The 20,177-nt window shown below is 45.4% G+C and overlaps 1 non-coding gene across 1 annotated transcript; it reads left to right on the top strand.

Moving 5' to 3' along the window:
• The first annotated feature begins 19,475 nt into the window (after nt 1-19,475).
• Nucleotides 19,476-19,547, top strand: trnaw-cca (transfer RNA tryptophan (anticodon CCA)). The gene has a single exon. It is a non-coding gene; the product is annotated as a tRNA-Trp (tRNA).
• The last annotated feature ends 630 nt before the right edge of the window (nt 19,548-20,177 follow it).

Consider the following 20,177-nt stretch of genomic DNA (forward strand, 5'->3'; position numbering starts at 1 on the left):
CTGCACATCCCTGGACATGATGGGCAATTTAGCCTGGTCAATCCAAATCAAGGCTGGTGAGCAATGTAGTGATGTGGAAATGAACATCAGAGAATGATAGAAAGGGACAAGGAGAGTAAATATACCAGCAATCAAAACTGGATTCTGAATGATCACAAAAATGGAAACAAAAAGTGGAGTTTCTGCATGTGTGCTGCACTGTAACAAAAGTAAGTGAATTGTCTGCACACATTGAAGAGAATAATTATGATCTGAGGCTCCTCACAGAAACATGGCTTCAGGATGACAAGGATTGGATCCTGAATATCGAGGGGGTAGTCAAATGGGAAGCTAGGTAAAGGTAGAGGGTTGCCACTGCTAATCAAAGCACTGACCACAGGGTAGTCTGGTGTTCACTCTGATTTCAGGTCCTCATTTCTCTGTCCTCTGATCTCCCTGTTCCCACAGAATAAGATGTCAATCTGTTCTCAGCTCTTCTGGATTTCTGCTGAAGCTTTGACCCCCACCCCCTCTTTTTTACACCTTCTGGAACAACAAAATATTCAGTCAGTCAATCAATGCCCAATCCATAATCTCCCAGTCTCTCAACCAATCAGACACAAAAGTGTAGTCATAGCAGGGAATCAAACAAGAAAAATGAAACAACAACATGAGAAATAAATAGGTGCTCGTGCTTAATGTCTGTTCATTAGGAAGCAAACCAGAAATAGGGCTCTCCCAGGATTCTGCTTGTGCCCAACTTGAGGATCCTCTCTCCCTTACATCTAACTGTTAGTACCCAGCTATGATTTCCAATATTTTCACCAGAAATGAAGCATCTTATCAAATAGAGATAGACACGTACTGCACGTAAGTAGACTTTCTCTCTCTCACGCGCGCGTACACACAGGGGGTGAATTTTTATTTGCAGATACATCCTATTTTGCTTAAAAATGCACAATCTGCTGGCAGTCAATACATATAATATTTTGTAAATTTGACTTTGGAAATAGAATCAGTTTGATTCAAGGTTTGGACTCTGACCTCACATTTAATGCATTGAGCTGAGCTGAGATGTCATCTTTTGTTACAAAACCTTAAGTTATGTTGAGAAGTGCCTTACAGGAAGTTGGAGATTTACAAATTAATGATGCCTGCAACCCATTCGAAAACATGAAAGACTTAATAATCCAGGTTTGTTCAATATATCATTTCAGTGGCAGGACACTGCAATGTTTTTCCATAAATTCTGCCCCTTATGATCTTATTCTTCACAACCACTTGATAAAAGAGTTTCGCGCCGAAAGCCAGTGCTTCCAAATAGCTTGGTGTTATGGGATTTTTAACTTTGTCCAGGTTAGGGTGGATTGGCCATGCTCAAATTACCCAGAGTGCCCAGGGATGTCCAGGTTAGGTGCATTAGTCAGGGGTGAATGTAGAGAAATGGGGGTAGGGGAGTTACTTTCTGGAGGGTCGGGTGGACTCGTTGGGTCGAGTAACCTGCTTCCACACTGTGGGGATTGTCTGAAGAGATGAGATTTCTGCAAACTATGCAGGGCAGCACAGTTTGTGCGTGAGTGTGTTCTTGCATGTGTGCTTGCTTGGTGAAGTGTGTGTTATGGAGTATCAGCCTGTGCGAGGGGGAGTATTGGGGATGTGTGTGTGTCAGAGAGTATGTGCATAAGAGAGGTGTGGATAAATGCCAGGGGTTGCATTTTGCTAAAACAAGGAAGGGCAAGAGGGTCTGCAGAGTCTGACCAGATGTCCCAGTCACCACCCATTTTAATTCCTCTTCCCTCTCCATTTCTGACATGACCAGCTTTGGCCTCCTTCATTGCCACAACGATCCAATCTACAAATTGGAGGAACAACACCTCATCTTCCACATGGAGTTGTCCATCCCCCAACTCCCTTCATGGCCTCTGCCCCTCCCATTCACTCTTCCCTGCCACCAACCAGATTCCTTCCTCCCATCGACCATCAGGTTGTATCCTCTGTCTTCACCAATCCCCACTTCAACACCTTGCTCCCGGCACCCCTTTATCTGCATCTTGTCCTACACCCATCCCCCATCCGGAAGAAACATCTGAAACATAGACTTCTCCACCTCCTGGTGCTGCCTGGCTTGCTGTGTTCTTCCAGCCTCCTGACTGTCTATATTGTCAATTGAGACACAGACCTGGACCAACTGTTCCAGAATCTGGATTAGTGGTGCTGGAAGAGCACAGCAGTTCAGGCAGCATCCAAGTAGCTTCGAAATCGACGTTTCGGGCAGAGTCTGTCCCCTCCCTGGATTCACTCCCTTTCCATTCAGTTGCTGCAAGTCAACAATTGAACCCCAGAATGAATAATAAATTGAAAAAGTGGGTGAGAAAAGAGAGTACTGTACTCACAGATGTTGGACAGAGGAAGAAAGTTACAGTCTGGGGTGAAGCTCAATCTTCATTCAGAGAGAGGAGTAGCATCTGTAATCAAATAGACAGAGTCATAGATGTACAGCATAGAAACAGACCCTTCCCTCGAATCTGTCCATGCGGAGCAGATATCCTAACCAAATCTAGTCCTACTTGCCAGCACCTGACCCATATCCCTCCAAACCCTTCCTATTCATAAACCCATCCAGATGCCTTTTAAATGTTGCAATTGTACGAGTGTCCACCACTTCCTCTGGCAGCTTACTCCTTAAATGCACCACACTCTGCGTGGAAAAGTTGCCCCTTAGAACTCTTATATCTTTCCCCTCTCACTGAAAACCGATGTCTCTAGTCCCCCCCCCCTCCCCCCCGCCACTGACTCCAGGGAAATGACCTTGTCTATTTATCCTATCCGTGCCCTTCATAATTTTATAAACCTCTATAAGCTTCCGACCCTCCACATAAATTATCCCTGGCCTACTCAGCCGCTCCTTGTAGCTGAAACCTTCCAACTCTGGCAACAGCCTTGTAAATCTTTTCTGATCCTTTTCAAAGTTTCACAACATCTTTCCGAAAGAAAGGAGACAAGAGGTGGATGCAGCATTCCAAATGTGGCTTAACCAATGTCCTGCAAGCCACAACGTGACCTCCCAACTCCCATACTCAATGCTGTGACAAATAATGGAAAGCATACCAAACACTGCCTTCACTATTCTGTCTACCTCAGACTCCATTTTCAATGAAGTATGAACCTGCACTCCAAGGTCTCTTTATTCTGCAACACTCCCCAGTCAGTCCTGCCTGGATTGCTTGACCAAAATGTATTTCTCTAAATTAAACTCCATCTCCCATTGGCCTATCTGATCAATGCTAATTTATAATGAACTCTTTTTCTCTCAATCCACAGAAGCTGAAAGTCTCCATTCCTTCATACCCTCCTTTGATGCTGCCTGACCTGTTGTGCTTTTCCAACACCACACTCTGATCTTCAGCATCTGCAATAGTCATTTTTCCAACATTTCCTGAGTCTGCCCCCCCCCCCCCCCCCCCCCCCCGTCCCCTTATTCACTCTCTTCCATTTCAGTTGCTGCAAGTCAACAACTGAGGCCCTAAATGGAAAAAGAGTGTGAGAAAAGAGTGCCATACTCACAGATGTTGGACAAAGGAAGGAAGTTACAGTCTGGGGTGAAGCTCAATCTTCATTTAGAGAGAGAGGAGCAGCAGCAGCTTCAGAAGGACATGGTCCACCTTCCACATTCAGACAGTAGGGGGGCTCTGATTGGCAGGAGGATGTTTCCTTCCAGTCCGCCAATGCTCTCCATTGGTCCATGAAGATCGTGAGTCGTTTCCGGGGACAGCGACGAGCATGCAGTTTTTGCTGACATCGGCTAACCCGCATAGACCTTGCTGACACCGAGGAGTATGTGCAGTGTGCTCTGGAGATACTGCTGTTACTGACAGATTTTAAGTGGTCAAAAGCCAATAGGTGAAAAAAAAGTAGAGCCACAATTTTGTTCTCCTGTAGCTTGACGTAACCGTACATGCTCGTCGCTATTTTTGCTATTTGTCTTACCAAAACCACTCATGATTTTCTAAGTCTCAATACGGTCACCCCTCAACCTCCTGCATTCCACTGAAAAAAGTTCCAATCTGTCCTTATAACTCGATCCCTCCAGTCCTGGCAACATCCTGGAAAATGTTTTCCAAATCCACTCCAATAGTATTCTTCCTATTATAGGGCGACCAGAACTGTACTCAGTACTCAAAGTGGCTTCACCATCATCCTGGACATCCTCAACATGATGTCCCAACTCCTATCTCAACGGTGTGAACAATGAAGGCAATGCTGCTAAATGCCTTCTTAACCATCCTGTCTCCCAGCAATGCACCTTTCAAGAAGAATGTACCTGAAAACCACCATGTCTCTCTGTTCTACAACACGACCCAGTGCCCTACCATTACCTGTACAAGTCCTGCCCTTGTTTTAGCAAAATGCAACCCCTTGCTTTTATCCACAACTCTGCCGTAGACATGCTGTCTCTCAGACACACACACATATGCACCACCCACCCCAACCAAAATACTCACCCTCTTACAGACTTATACTCCAATCACACTCACACTTCACCAAGCATGCACACACGCAAATACACATACACAGATAATAGTCTATGGGGTGAATTTGCAGATACATTCTAATTTGCTCAAAAAGTGCACAATCTGCAGGCAGTTAATCCATGTAATATTTTATAAATTCCTATTTTGGAAATAGAACCAATCTGATTCAAGCAAGAGTGGGATACAGACAGACTCGAACCTCATACCTTTCATGCATTATATGAGCTGAGATGTCACCTATTTTTATAAAACCTTAAGTCATTTTGAGAATGGGGACTTAAAAGTAGTTCTGGGGTTTAAATATTAATGAACTGAAACCTGCAACCCCTTCTAAAAGATGAAAGACTTACTATCATTCTACGTTTGTTCAGTATATACCATCACTTGCTTGACACTGATCTTTTGCTATATATTGTGTCTTATGGAAGCTAGTGCTTCCATATAAACCTATTGGACTATAACTGGTGTTGTGTTTTTAACTTTGTCGATCCCAGTCCAACACTGGCTCCTCCACATCATTTCTAGTGGAGACAGCCCATACCTCTCGGTGCTGTCGAAATGACGCAGTAACCGCACTCCTGAAAACTTTACAATTTCTAACGATATTAGCTCGTCATTCACTGCTGTATCTGATACATGACATTGGAAACTTAGTGCAGGAGGCTGAAAGAAATGAGCAGCTTTAAAACAAAAACCTCTTGGAGCTCAAAGTTTTCAACTGTATCATTCAAAATCAGAGACAATTACACAGAGTGGTGAACTTAGCCCAGACAATCACAAAGGTCAACCTCCCATCTATGTAATCCATCTATCAGGCCCACTGTCAAGGAAAGGCCGGCAGCATTCTCAAAGACTCATCACAGCCTGGCAATGTTTTTCTTCAACCTCTACCATCGGGGTGGATAGTACACATGAACACATGCACCAGCCGGTTTTGAACCAGTTCCTACCACACTGTCGTTAGAATACTGAATGGACTCTCAAACTCTTAACATTCGCCTGGACCTGTGTTTTTGTTTTTTGCAGCTGTTTATTTATTATTTACATATCTTTGCTACTTAACTCTGTGATCTACATGTACTGCTCACAAGACAAAGCTTTTCACTGTATCGCGGCGCACGTGACAATAAATCAATTCAGTGAAAGTCTGAACCCTTCAGTAAATTCAGGTAACCTTTATTGCGACTCAACTTTGTTACAACTGCAGATCCCCCAGCAAAAAGGTGTTGAGATTGTAGCTTTTTCTTTTAAACAGCTCAAGGTCCCCAAGTGCTCACACTCTTCCCACCCCCCCACCACTTTCTTTACTATTGGTCAGCACCAAGCTACCAAGCTGTCCCTTTGTAATTGGATCCTTGGTACAGCCTTAACCTGTATTGCCTCACTCAGCAATTTCAACCCACACTCTGTATCCAAATACATTTCTCCCCACTCATTTGCTGGGTGTGGCAGTGTAGAGTCAACCACACTGCTGTGGGTCTGGAGTCACGCAAAGACCAGACCGGTTAAAGGATGCAGCTGGTTTTCAGTATCAGTGGGACTGGATGAGAGACCCTACTGTTGCAGCGCACTGAGTGTGGAGTCTGAGACAGAAATACGGGCCGAGAAAGCGGAGTTCACAGCAGGGAGGGCCTGTACACAATTTTGTGTGCAGCTGAAGCTTTCGCCACCAAGAAACCCGAGGAATCCCATCCTGTGGTGAAACCGTGGAAGTGTTGCAACTGCGGGAAAGGCTTCTGTTACCCATCTGTGTTGGAGACTCATCGGCGCAGTCACACCGGGGAGAGGCCGTTCTCCTGCCCTGACTGAGTGAATCCTTTCCCACAACGGCAGTTTCCTTCCCTAAAAAGGACATGAGTGAATCAGATGGGGGTTTTCTCCAGCTCCCCCCACCCGTGAAAACAGTTTCATCATTAGATTCTGAACCCTAGATTTCTGACCAAATTCCAACTCCGCCATCTGACTCAGAGGGATTCAAACCCGGGAGTCTCTGGAACTGAGCTGATAATCCAGTCAATAACGGTACTCTGTCATCACTCCTTCGATCCCCTTGCCATGGCACATGAACTCTTTGGTGCCTCCGCAGGTGGGAGGAGCGGGTGAAGCCCTTCCCACAGTGAGAGCAGTTGAAAGACCTCTCCCTGATGTGGACCCACCGATGTGTCAGTAGGTTGGAGGAATTGACGAAGCCCTTCCCACACTCGGGGCAACTGAAGGGCCTCTCCCTGGTGTGATTGCGCTGATGAGTTTCCAACACAGACGGGAAACAGAAGCCTTTTCTGCAGTTGCCACACTTCCACGGTTTCTCCATGGGGCGGGATTCCTCGGGTTTCTTCATGGCTAAAGCTTCAGCTGCATACAAAATTGTGTACAGGCCCTCCCTGCTGTGAATTCCTCTTTCCAGGCCCTCAGGCTCCACACTCATTGCGCTGCAACAGTAGGGTCTCTTATCTAGTCCCACTGATACTGAAAATGCACTCAAGCAGGAACCAAAAGCTTTGCTCTTTCTCATAGATCCATAGTTGAAAATTGTTGCGGTCTCAATGGATTGAATGACTGTCAGACATTGACGTCAAAGTGAGGATTGCAGACACTGGATAGTCAGAGTCAGAAAGTGCGGCACTGGCAAAACACAGCAGGTCAAGCAACATTTGAGGAGCAGCAAAGTCTGTTTCGGGCAAAAGCCCTTCATCTGCTGATGTTGAAACTTCAGTCTTCAGATCTTCAAATACTCTGTTGAAAGAGATTACAAAAGTCGTCACTGTCAGTCCAGGGTAGAAATTCAGAACAAGGAATTTTACTTGCCATTGAACATTCTTTTCTTTTGTTATTTCATAAATTTGAAAGCACCATCCCACTCTCTCTCCCCTTCTGTTCTCACTCTGCTCTAACAAATTCTCCTTAAAGTGCTGATTCAGCATCTTATAGGGGCAGAAAAGCAAAAACGTCAGGACTGATATCACTGAATTTTGGATAACTCCACCTGAAAGTTAATATCTTTCACAACAACTTTAGGGATATTGCCGAGAGTGAGCAGTTCTGATTTTGGGAAGCAAAACAAGTGTAAATTAAGGTTGAACTTGTAATACAGCTTCTTGAGAAAAAAACAGACATGAAATGGTTAACATCCCCGGGAAGTGGGAGTGGAATGAGATATTCAGGCATTGACACTGACACCAGAGAGAGACTGAACATACAGACGTGGCAAATGTCTAGTGGAAAGCCAGAGTCATAGAGATATACAACACAGAAACAGTCCCCTCGATCCAACTTGTCCATGCCGACCAGATATCCCAAATTAATATCGCCCCATTTGCCAGCACCTGGCCTCTATTCCTCTGTACCCTTCCAACTCATATACCCATCCAGATACCTTTTAAATGCTGTAATTGACCCCCCTCCACCACTTCCTCTGGTAGCTTATTCGTTGCAAGCACCATCCTCTGAATGAAAAATATGCCTGAGGTCCCTTTTAAATCTGCACCCCCACCCCACAGCCCTCACCCTGAACCTGTTACTCTCTATCTCTGGACTCTCCCATCCCAAGGAAAATGCCTTGTTTATTTACCCTATCCATGCTTCTCATGATTTTATAAACGTCTATAAGGTCACCTCTCAGCCTCCGGCGCGCAAGGAGAAACAGTCCCAGTCTGTTTGGCCTCTCGCTATCACTCACACCCCCTGGCTACATCATTGTAAATCTTTTCTGAACCCTTTCAAGCTTCACAACATCTTCCAATAGGAGGGAGACCCGAATTGCACACAATCTCCCAAAACTTGCAATGGTTCTGTTGGCCAATGGCAATTTAATTCCAAAATGCTAATTCCTTCATGAGAAGGCAATGTAGCTGTGAGAGGTCCCTTGCGGAAAAGTGAAGAACTGAGTGAGAACTTTCCATTACGATGTGGAGCAACAGAGTTGATACTGAGACTGGGGACTTAAATCTAAAGCAAGGAAATTACAGGCACAAACAGGCTGCAACAAATGAGGGAACATGATTGAAAGAAATGACAAACATTTAGATAGCACCTGGAGCAACTGCAATAGTTGTTCCATCCTGTCTGAAAAGTAAAACACAAAAGGTGGCCCAGCCACCGCGAATAAGGGATATTATGGACAGGACGGGATCCAAAGAAGTGGCATACAAATTAGCTAAAAAAAAAAGCAGCTAATCTGAAGACTGGGAGCAGTTCAGGTTTCAACAAAAGGATTGATTCAAAGGGGAAAATGGGGTATGTGAAGAGGGAAAAAAAAGGATTGGTGAAAACAATTACAATTAGAAATAGGCAAAGTTCTCATGTGGAACAAAGATGGCAGACCAATTAACCACAGATGTTGCTTATATAATCACAAAAGGAGGGCACAAGTAACGTCCCCAAAATGTTGGGGAACACATGGTCCATTGAGAGCAGAACTGAAGGAACTGAGTAGTTGTAAGGAAATGGTGTTGGAGAAATTGATGGAATTAAAAGTTTACAAATCCACACCCCAGACTATGGCCCGAGATGCATCATGCAATTGTTGAATTTAGGCTAATCTTAGCAGGACTTCAACACATAATGATAAGGTCTTTGCTTAACAAAGAGACCTTGGAGTCTAGGTTCATAGCTTCTTAAAAATACATTAGGAAGTGCGGTGGAGATGGTGGATTCATTAGTTATAATCTTCCAAAGTTCTCTCGACGTGAGAAAGATTCATTGAGTTTATTTAAGACTGAGATAGGTAGGTTGTTGATTGTCAAGGTGATGAAAGGTTCTGGGGAGAAAGTGGGAGAATGGGGTTGAGAAACCAGTCAACCATAGTGGGGCAGACTCGATGGGCTGAATGGCCTCATTTCTACTTCTATATCTTATGGTTCCACTGGATTTGAAAAATGCTAATGTAACACCTGTATTCAAAAAGGGAGGGAGGCAATTTGTGGGAAATTGCAGACCAGTTAGTTTAACACCTGTTGTTAGAATCAATTATCAAGGAAGCAATATCAGAATGCTTTCAAAGTCAAAACTCCATCGATCGGAGTCAGCATGGTTTTATGAAGGGCAAATCAGATTTGACTCAGTTCTTCAAAGATGTAACAACCAAATGGTGATCCTGTAGATGTAATATATCTGGCCTTTCAGAAGGCATTTGCTTAAGTGCCACACAAAAAAATTAATTCACGGGTGGGATCATATGGGATTAGGGGTAATTTATCAGCTTCAATAGGTGACTAGCTGATCGGCAGAAGACAGACAGTCCGAATCTATGGCTTTTTTTCTGGACGGCAAGATGTAACTAGTGAGGTGCCACAGGGTTGGGTCCTTGGACCCCAGCTATTTACAATCCACATTAGTTACTTGGATACAAGGATAAAAGGCTCTTTTGCCAACTTTGTGAATGACACAAAAATAGGTGGGATGGTAAATTGCAATGAGGAAATAAGAACCTTACAAATGGATATATATAGGTTAGGAGAGTGGGCCCAAATGTGGCAGATGGAGTTTAAGGTGGATAAGTGTGAGGTCATGCATTTTGGTCAAAAAAAAAAAGGAAGGTGATCTACTGTCTAAATGGGGAGAGACTTTGGGGTGCTCTGGTGCAGAGGGATCTGGGTATCATCATTAATGAGTCACAGAAAACTAGCATGCAGGTACAGTAGATAAAAAAGTGAGTAAATGCAACGTTGGCTTTGATAGATAAAGGAATAGAATACAAAAGGTAAGGAAATGTTGCTGCAACTATACATGGCATTGCTGAGCCTGGACCTGGAGGATTGTGCCCAGCTTTAGACCCTTTTTCCCCCTTATATGGTTATGGTAGGGGATTTAACTGCCCAAACATACACCGGGACTGCCATAGGTTTAAGGATTTCGTTGGAGAGGAATTTAAGTGTGTACAAGAAAATTTCTGATTCAGTATGTGGATGTACCTACTAGAGAAGGTGCAAAACTTGACTTACTCTTGGGAAATAAGGCAGGGCAGGTGACAGAGGTGTCAGTGGGGGAGCACATTGGGTCAGCGACCATAATTCTATTAGTTTTAAAATAGTGATGGAAAAGGATAGACCAGATTTAAAAGTTGAAGTTCTAAATTGGAGGAATCCTAATTCTGACAGTATTAGGCAAGAACTTTCAAAAGCTAATTGGGGGCAGATGTTTGCAGGTAAAGGGATGGCAGGAAAATGGGAAGCCTTCAGAAATGAGAATGAGGAGACCAGAGATGGTATACTCCTGTTGGGGTGAAAGGAAAGTCTGATAGGTGGAAGGAATGCTGGATGACTAGAGAAATTGAGGGTTTGACTCAAAAAAAGAAGGAAGCATATGTCAGGTATAGACAGGATAGATCAAGTGAATTCTTAAGAGTATAAAAGGTACAAAGTATAAACAAGTATACTTAACTGGGAAATCAGGACGGCAAAAGGGGGACATGAGATAGCTTTGGAAAATAGGGTGAAGGAGAATCAAAAGGGTTTTTACAAAAACATTAAGGACAAGAGGGTAACTAGGGAGAGAATGGGGCACCTCAAAGATCAGCAAGGTGGATTGTGTGTGGAACCGCAGAAAATGGGGGAGATGCAAAATACTCATTTTAGTATCAGTATTTACAGTGGAAAAAGTTATGGAAGATATTGACTAAAGGGAAATAGATCGTGACATCTTGAAAAATGTCCATAATACAGAGGTAGTGATGCTGGATGTCTAGAAACACAAAGGTGGATAAGTACCTATGACCTTATCGGGTCCCCCTAGAACTCTGTGGGAAGCTAGGGAAGTGATTACAGGACCCCTTGCTGAGATATCTGTAAATCAATAGTCACAGGAGAGGTACCAGAAGTCCAGAGGTTGGTTAACTTCTGAACTCAATTTTTCTTGCTAATGTACCATTGCCTTGCTGATTGCTTGTTGCACCTGTCTGACAACTGGCATTGATTGGTGTGGAAGGACGCTGAGGCCCCTTTGTACGTCCATTTCTGATGAAAGACCCATGCCTAAAACGGCGACTCTCCTGCTCCTCCGTTGCTGTCTGACGTGCTGTGTTTTTCCAGCAACACATTTTTCGACTCTGATCTCCAGGTCTCACTTTATCTACATCCCAATATATCACCATTTAAACAATGCACCTCCTTTCCGCTCTTTTTTTGACAGCAAATGCTATAACTTCACATTGCGGTACTGCATTTGCCATGTGTTTGTCAATTGTGGACTTCTCTACATTGGGGACACCAAGAGTAAACTTAAGGAACGGCTCGCCGAGCATCACAGCCGGGTCCGCAGAGACTGACCGGTCCTCCCAGTCACCACCCATTTTAATGCCCCATCTAGAGTTCCCCCTACACTCTTCCCCCACCGCCCATAAGACATAGGAGTGGAAGTAAGGCCATTCGGCCCATCGAGTCCACTCCGCCATTCAATCATGGCTGATGCGCATTTCAGCTCCACTTACCAGCATTCTCCCCGTAGCCCTTAATTCCTCTAGACAACAAGAACCTATCAATCTCGGCCTTGAAGACATTTAGCGTCCCGGCTTCCACTGCATTCCGTGGCAATGAATTCCACAGGCCCACCACTCTCTGGCTGAAGAAATGTCTCCGCATTTCTGTTCTGAAATGACCCCCTCTAATTCTAAGGCTGTGTCCATGGGTCCTAGTCTCCTCGCCTAACAGAAACAATTTCCTAGCATCCACCTTTTCAAAGCCATGTATTATTTTGTACGTCTCTATTAGATCTCCCCTTAATCTTCTAAACTCCAACGAATACAATCCCAGTATCCTCAGCCGTTCCTCATATGCTAGACCTGTCATTCCAGGGATCATCCGTGTGAATCTCCGCTGGACACGTTCCAGTGCCAGTATGTCCTTCCTGAGGTGTGGGGACCAAAACTGGACACAGTACTCCAAATGGGGCCTAACCAGAGCTTTATAAAGTCTTAGTAGTACATCTCTGCTTTTATATTCCAACCCTCTTGAGAAAAGAGACAACATTGCATTCGCTTTCTTAATCACAGACTCAACCTGCATGTTTACCTTTAGAGAATCCTCGACTAGCACTCCCAGATCCCTTTGTGCTTTGGCTTTATTAATTTTCTCACCATTTAGAAAGTAGTCCATGCTTTTATTCTTTTTGCCAAAGTGCAAGACCTCGCACTTGCTCACGTTAAATTCCATCAGCCATTTCCTGGACCACTCTCCCAACCTGTCTAGATCCTTCTGTAGCCTCCCCACTTCCTCAGTGCTATCTGCCTGTCCACCTAACTTCGTATCATCGGCAAACTTCGCTAGAATGCACCCGGTTCCCTCATCCAAATCATTAATATATAATGCGAACAGCTGTGGCCCCAGCACCGAACCCTGCGGGACACCGCTCGTCACCGGCTGCCAATCTGAAAAAGAACCTTTTATCCCAACTCTCTGCCTTCTGTTAGACAGCCAATCCTCAATCCATCCCAGCAGCTCACCTCGAACACCATGGGCCCTTACCTTGCTCAGCAGCCTCCCGTGTGGCACCTTATCAAAGGCCTTTTGAAAGTCTACATAGACCACATCCACTGGGTTTCCCTGGTCTAACCTACTTGTTACCTCTTCAAAAAATTCCAACAGGTTTGTCAGGCATGACCTCCCTTTACTAAATCCATGTTGACTTGTTCTAATCAGACTCTGCTCTTCCAAGAATTTAGAAACCTCATCCTTAATGATGGATTCTAGAATTTTACCAACAACCGAGGTTAAGCTGATTGGCCTATAATTTTCCATCTTTTGCCTTGATCCTTTCTTGAACAAGGGGGTTACAACAGCCATCTTCCAATCATCCGGGACCTTTCCTGACTCCAGTGACTCTTGAAAGATCTCAACCAATGCCTCTGCTATTTCCTCAGCAACCTCTCTCAGAACTCTAGGGTGTATCCCATCGGGGCCAGGAGATTTATCAATTTTAAGACTTTTTAACTTTTCTAGCACTATCTCTTTCGTAATGGCAACCATACTCAACTCAGCCCCGTGACACCCTTTAATTTTTGGGATATTACTCATGTCTTCCACTGTGAAAACGGACGCAAAGTACTTGTTAAGTTCTCCTGCTATTTCCTTATCTCCCATCACGAGGCTCCCTGCATCAGTTTGAAGTGGCCCAATGTCTACTTTTGCCTGTCGTTTGTTTCTTATGTACTGAAAGAAACTTTTACTATTATTTCTAATATTACTGGCTAGCCTACCTTCATATTTGATCCTCTCATTTCTTATTACACTCTTTGTTATCCTCTGTTTGCTTTTGTATCCTTCCCAATCTTCTGATTTCCCACTGTTCTTAGCCACTTTATAGGATCTCTCTTTTTCTTTAATACATTTCCTGACTTCCTTTGTCAGCCAAGGTTGTCTAATCCCTCCCCGGTTAATCTTTCTTTTCTTGGGAATGAACCTCTGTACAGTGTCCTCAATTATACCTACAAACTCCTGCCATTTTTGCTCTACTGTCTTCCCGGTTAGCCTCTGCTTCCAGTCTGTTTTAGTCAGTTCCTCTCTCATGCCTTCATAATTACCTTTATTCAACTGTAACACCATTACATCAGATTTTGCCTTCTCCCTTTCAAACTCCTGACTGAACTCTACCATATTATGGTCGCTACTTCCTAAGGGTTCCCTTACTTTAAGATCTTTTATAGAGTCTGGTTCATTGCAAAGCACTCCACACAAAGAAGGTTTACACCCAAAACATCGACTTGTCCACCTCCTTATGCTGCCTGGCTTAGTGTGTTCTTGCAGTCTCCTGCCGATGTATTTTGTCAATTGAGACACAGACCTGGACCAACTTTTCCAGAGTCAGTCTCTGCCTGGATTCACCCCTTTTCCTTTCAGTTGCTGCAAGCCAACAACCGAACCCCAAATTGAAAAAAAGTTGGTGAGAAAAGAGGCTACCATACTCACAGATGTTGGATGGAGAAAGGAAGTTGTAGTCTGGGGTGAAGCTCAATCTACATTCCAAAGAGAGGAGCACGAGGAGTCGCTTCAGAAGCTCGTCGTCCAACTTCCGCATTCAGACACTGCGGTGGCTCTGATTGGCAGGAAGACCAATCGCCTTCGAGTCCTCCAGGGCTCCCGATTGGTCCATCAAAAGCAGGTCGCGCGCCTTTTGTTTGGGCAGCGATGAGTATGCGCACTGCGTCGCTGACACCGGCAATATACTCTTGTGGGGATGCGAGTTTTACTGACAGAGTTTAAGTGTCCAAATGCAAATAGGAAAACAAAGGTAGAGCAACAATTTTGTTCCCCCGTGGCTCGACATTTTATTGCTTTTGCATTTTGTCTGGCTGCTCAACTTTTGTATGTCTTTTCCGCATGTTTGGGGGAGAGGGGAGGGAAGACCAGAACTGGAGGGCATAGGTTGAGGATGAGAGGGGAAAGATTTCTGAGGATATTAAAGGCCAGCCTTTTTGCACAAAGGGTGGTATGTGTATGCAATGAAGTGGTGGAGGCTGGTACAGTTACAATATTTAAAATGCATTCTGATAGGGCTATGAATAGGAAGGATTCAGAGGGAATTGGGCCAAATGCTGGCAAATGGGTCACTCGATTAATTTAGGATATCTGGTCGGCATGAACCGAAGGGTTTGTTTCTGTGCTATACAAATGTATGACTCTATTTTGACATAGTCAGAACCAATTTCATGAGACTAAGAATAGGCCATTCACCCCTTACAGCCTGTCCTGAGCTGTGGCCGAACTGCACCTATTTCTGATGGGTGGCATGGTGGCACAGTGGTTAGCACTGCTGCCTCACAGTGCCGGAGACCCGGGTTCAATTCCCACCTCAGGCGACTGACTGTGTGGAGTTTGCACGTTCTCCCCGTGTCTGCGTGGGTTTCCTCCGGGTGCTCCGGTTTCCTCCCACAGTCACAAAGATGTGCAGGTCGGGTGAATTGGCCATGCTAAATTGCCTGTAGTGTTAGGTAAGGGGTAGATGTCGGGGTATGGGTGGGTTGCGCTTCGGCGGGCGGTGTGGACTTGTTGGGCCGAAGGGCCTGTTTCCACACTGTAAGTAATCTAATCTAATTTCAATGCAAGTTTCAGGAAGATTTCAGCAGCTCTTATTAATTAAATTAAACATTTTAGCTATTGTCAATTTTAAAGAGCAGCCATTTGTCACCCCTCCTGGCTCTGGGTTGAGTCATCACCATCTATTCTCTCTCTCTTCTGAAAAGGCCTTGATACAGTGATCAAAGAGGGCTCGAGGCATGAAAAGAGAGAGAATGGATGAGAGGGCAGAGGGTGATGTGTAGAGAAACAGAAAATGGACAGGAGCAGAGGGTGGGGTTAGAGAAAGACTGGGGGGCAGAGGTTCGTCGGGGGGGAAGAGAAAGACCTGCAGGGCAAAAAGAGAGAATGGGGCAGCAGAGAATGGTGGAGGGGGCCAAGCGAGAATGGGGTACAGATCATTGTGGGGTAAAGAAAGAGTGGAGTGCAGAGTGTGAGGGGAGAGAGAATGGATGGGAGTCATTGGATGGCAGGAGAATGGACAGAGGGCAGAACATGGGTGGAGAAAGAGAATAGATGGGGGAACAGAGGGATGGAGAGCAGAGGGTGTGGGGGAGAGAGAAAATGCATGGGGAGTCAGAAGATGGGAAGAGGGATTGGACAGGGATGCAGAGGGTGGGGGTGAGAGAAAGAAAGAGAGAGGGAATGGACGGTGTGCCGGGGTGGCGAGGGAATGGACGGGGGTGTCATGGGTGTCATGGGGGAATGGAGAGGGGGGAGCCATGAATGGCAGAGGAGAATGGGCAGGGGATGCTGTGTGTGGCGAGGAGAATGGACAGGGGCGCTGTGAGTGGCAGGGAGAATTGACGGGGGCGCTGTGGGTGGGGGTGAGAATGGACAGTGGCACTGTGGTTGGCAGGGGGTAAGGCCAGAGGCCTTACTGTGGTGGTGGAGGAATGGACAGGTGTTGCTGTGGGGATGTTTGGGTCTTGGAGGGAGATGGTGGTGGTGAAAGCATCCCACTCACTCCCAGCATCCCCTTCTCTGCACACGTGCGGTGCACATTTTTGTGAGTCTGGATGGGATGCTGTTTGGAGGGTCAGTGTTGACTCGATGGGCCAAATGGCCTGCTCCCACACTGTAGGGATTCTATGATTAGGAGAGCTGTCAAACCAACAACTTCTAATTGGTGAAGTAAAAGACCAGGAGCCAATCTTTAAGCAGTTTTCCATTTATTCACTCAAATTGCCCATTCAATTGAATCCCTTGAATTTAATATGTTCCATTGTAGTTTAATTATGATCCATGAAAGCAACATCCAGTCACATCTGAGGGCAGAACCAACTCAACTGACTGAACAAGTGTAACAACTCTTCTGTATGCACTTTAGATGTGACATCCTCTCCCTCTCTCTCTCTGTTGACCCAACGGCTAGAACTGCTCTGTTGACCAGGGCTAGAATTACCACTCTCAAAATATAATTGCTGATCTACTGTTTGCTTCTGCTGCTTAACATAAGGATTTAAAAGCTGCTCGCCTGATCTCACAGAAAGCACAAAAACAGACTGTTCACTTGCGCCTGCGCAGAGATAAAATTTCATTTGGAATAGATCACAAAATAACAACAGGTGCCAATCCCACACTCTGTGTTACACATGGACGGAAGGGAGGGGAAGTAAAGTATTTTACTCTCAGATGTTAGAGGAGAGGACAAAGTTTCAGCCAGTGGGAAGTTAAAATTAAACCCTGTGCTGTTTTCTGTTATTAAAAACTCAAACCACATAGATTTGGGGGGAATAAAAAGTGAAGGAAAGGGAGCTTGCAAAAGTTTCCAAGCCCCCCGCACACACACGCAATTCCCACTGCTCAGCTGGAGACAGTGCTGCCACCACCCCCCCCCCCCCCCCCCACTCTCTTTAGGAGTAAACTCTGGAAAGATGGCGGTTTTGATCGTGAGGAGGATGGTCTCCGGCCACAGTTTGATACCAATCAGCTGGTAAATGGGGCAGAGAGATGGAATTTAATCTCCAGGCATTCTGGGAAATGTAATAATGGAAGAAAGTAATCAATAAATAGTAGGTCCCTACAGAGTGCTGAGGAACAAAGGAACCTTGCTGTCCATGTCCAGAGATCCCCGAAGGTATCAGTACAAATAAAACTAGGGAGTGACGAAGGCATAGATTTGTATTTTTTTCATGCAGAGGGTGGTGCGTGTGTGGAATGGGCTGCCAGAGGAAATGATGGAAGCTGGGGTACCATTATAACATTTAAAAGGCATCTGGTTTGGTATAGGTATTGGAAGGGTTGAGAGAGATATGGGTCAAATACTCCCAAATGGGTCATGAGATTAATTTAGGATATCCAGTCAGCATGGGTGAGCTGGACTGCAGAGTCTGTTTCTGTGCTGTATGACTCTACCCGCCTAATTCAATGCAAGTTTCAGAAACATGTCTGCAGCTTTATGCTTTTAGACATTAACAATGTTTCTGAATATATCATTTCAGCTGTTCTCAATTTTAAAGATCAGCCATTTCTTGTGCACCCCTGTCTTCCAGGTTGGGTCATCACCATCCATTCTCTCTCTTTCCCGAGAAGGGCTTGATACAGCAATCAAAGAGGGTTTGCGATACGAGAAAGGATGGAGGGAAGGTAGAAGGGAGAGAGAATGGACAGGGTGCAGAGGGTGTGGGGGAAGAGAGAGAGAGAATGGATAGGGGAGCAGAGGGTAGGGTGAGACAGAGAGAAAATGGACAGGGGACAGAGGGTGGAGGGGAGGAGAAAGACATGGGGACAGAGAATGGGGGGCAGAAAATGAGGGGGAGAGAGAGAATGGCTGGGCAGAGAGATTTGGTGAGTGCAGACTGTGAGGAGAGAGAGAATGCATGGGGACAGTGGGTTGGGGAAGTGACAGCACAAATCCCACCTTACCCAGGAATGGTGTCAGTGTTCCATGAACTGGAACCCACTCCATCCACAGCAGACTTGGGGGCAGTCGTTTCTCAATAGACACATGCCTAAGACGGTAGATTCATATAATCCCTACGGGCCATTCGGCCCATAAAATTCAGACTAACCTTCCAAACAGCATCCCACCCACTTTCCCTGCAGTTCCCCATGGTAAACCCACCCTAGGTTGCACATCTCTGGACACTTCAGCATGGCCAATTCACCCCAAACTTCAGATGGTTAGACTGTCGGAGGAAACTGGAGCACCCAGAGTTCACCCACTCAGACACAAAGGTGAGAACATGTCAAAGTCCACACAGAGAGCTGCATGAGAGTGGAATTGAACCCAAGTCCGTGGTACTGTGAGGCAGTGGTGCTAACCACTGAGCCACCATGCCACCCAGAACTGTGAAGTTCTGCTTTGTCTTTGTAGCTTCTGACTTCTCATGAGCCTTCAGTAGAGGGTGTCTCCTCCTGACATTGTTAGACCACGCCTGCTGCAACTTCCCTTTTCCATTTCTCCAGCCCTGAGCACACCGGTTCCCAAATCCTGGCGCCAGGCAGACACTGATGCAATCTGGTCTTGTGCTGCCAACTGCAGAGAATGGTGACAATCCCTGCCACTATTCTCTCCCTGACCACCACTGCCCCCTCCCCAACATTGTTCTTACTCCCACCACGCAGCCAGTTAGCTCCTCACTCGTGCAGACCTCTCTCAGATCCCCTTTATCTGTCTGACCTGTGCTGACACCCTCCTGACCCTGTCCACTGACCCAGTCAGAAGGCTTTGTCTGTAGAGAAATGACCATCTCCCAGAACAAAGTGTCCAGTTAACTTTCCCCTTTTCCCCCAAAGTGTCTGCAGCCCGGCTTCCAGCTGCATCTTTCTGAGCCGAAGGTACTCCAGCCTGTGTTTGCCCTGGATCACAGCATCCAGAGCATCTCAACTCTCTGCAAATCGAAAGACAAGCCCAACCCTTGGAAGAGAAGGGGGAGAAACAGAACAGACATGAACGTAAAATCATTGTAGTGCGATCACTTCCCTTAAGCATGAATGGAGGTCATCAGTCGTCCGTGAGCTTGTGGCGCAACGGTAGCGCGTCTGACTCCAGATCAGAAGGTTGCGTGTTCAAATCACGTCAGGCTCACTGCAATCAACTTCTTACATTTCAAATCAAGAAAGGAGTACGTTCTTTCCGTATATCGGTCATGTCAAATCTTCTTTGCGGTAACTTTCGATCACACGTGAATCTTTGCTGTCAGTTTGATGTGTGAACACTGTGTCAGGGAGATGGTGTGCCCATTGTTTGGGGAAATGCTCAGCTTCCCGCAATGTGAGAAGTAAAACACAGACTGTTCGTTCAGTTGGTGACCGCGGGGTGTGAATAACATTATACCGATATTTTTACAACATAATCTAGAGATTGCCATCCAGGTTTTAGTCACATCAAACTGCCACGCAATGCTGTTATGGCCTCAGTAAACTATAATAATGTGAAGATCGCTGGGATGATTTTCTACATCCGACTGCAATATAAACACAGATCATTGTTTCCAGTTTTGGTGGAACAAAAGACATCGTATTGGTGGATAATTACAGTTAGTGCAAACACAGCTAGCCATCGATAAATATTAATCCTGTTCACTTCAATGGCCAAATTTCAATTCAGAAACCAAGTGCACTCGGCTGCTTGTAACATCGACAACATGACAAAATGGCCCTTAGGACGAGAAATGGGGCATTGAGGAGGAGTGAAATGTTTGCTTTTGGTCACCTC

This window comes from Chiloscyllium punctatum, chromosome 36 (assembly GCF_047496795.1).
Source record: "Chiloscyllium punctatum isolate Juve2018m chromosome 36, sChiPun1.3, whole genome shotgun sequence".
Classification (NCBI taxonomy): Eukaryota; Metazoa; Chordata; class Chondrichthyes; order Orectolobiformes; family Hemiscylliidae; genus Chiloscyllium; species Chiloscyllium punctatum.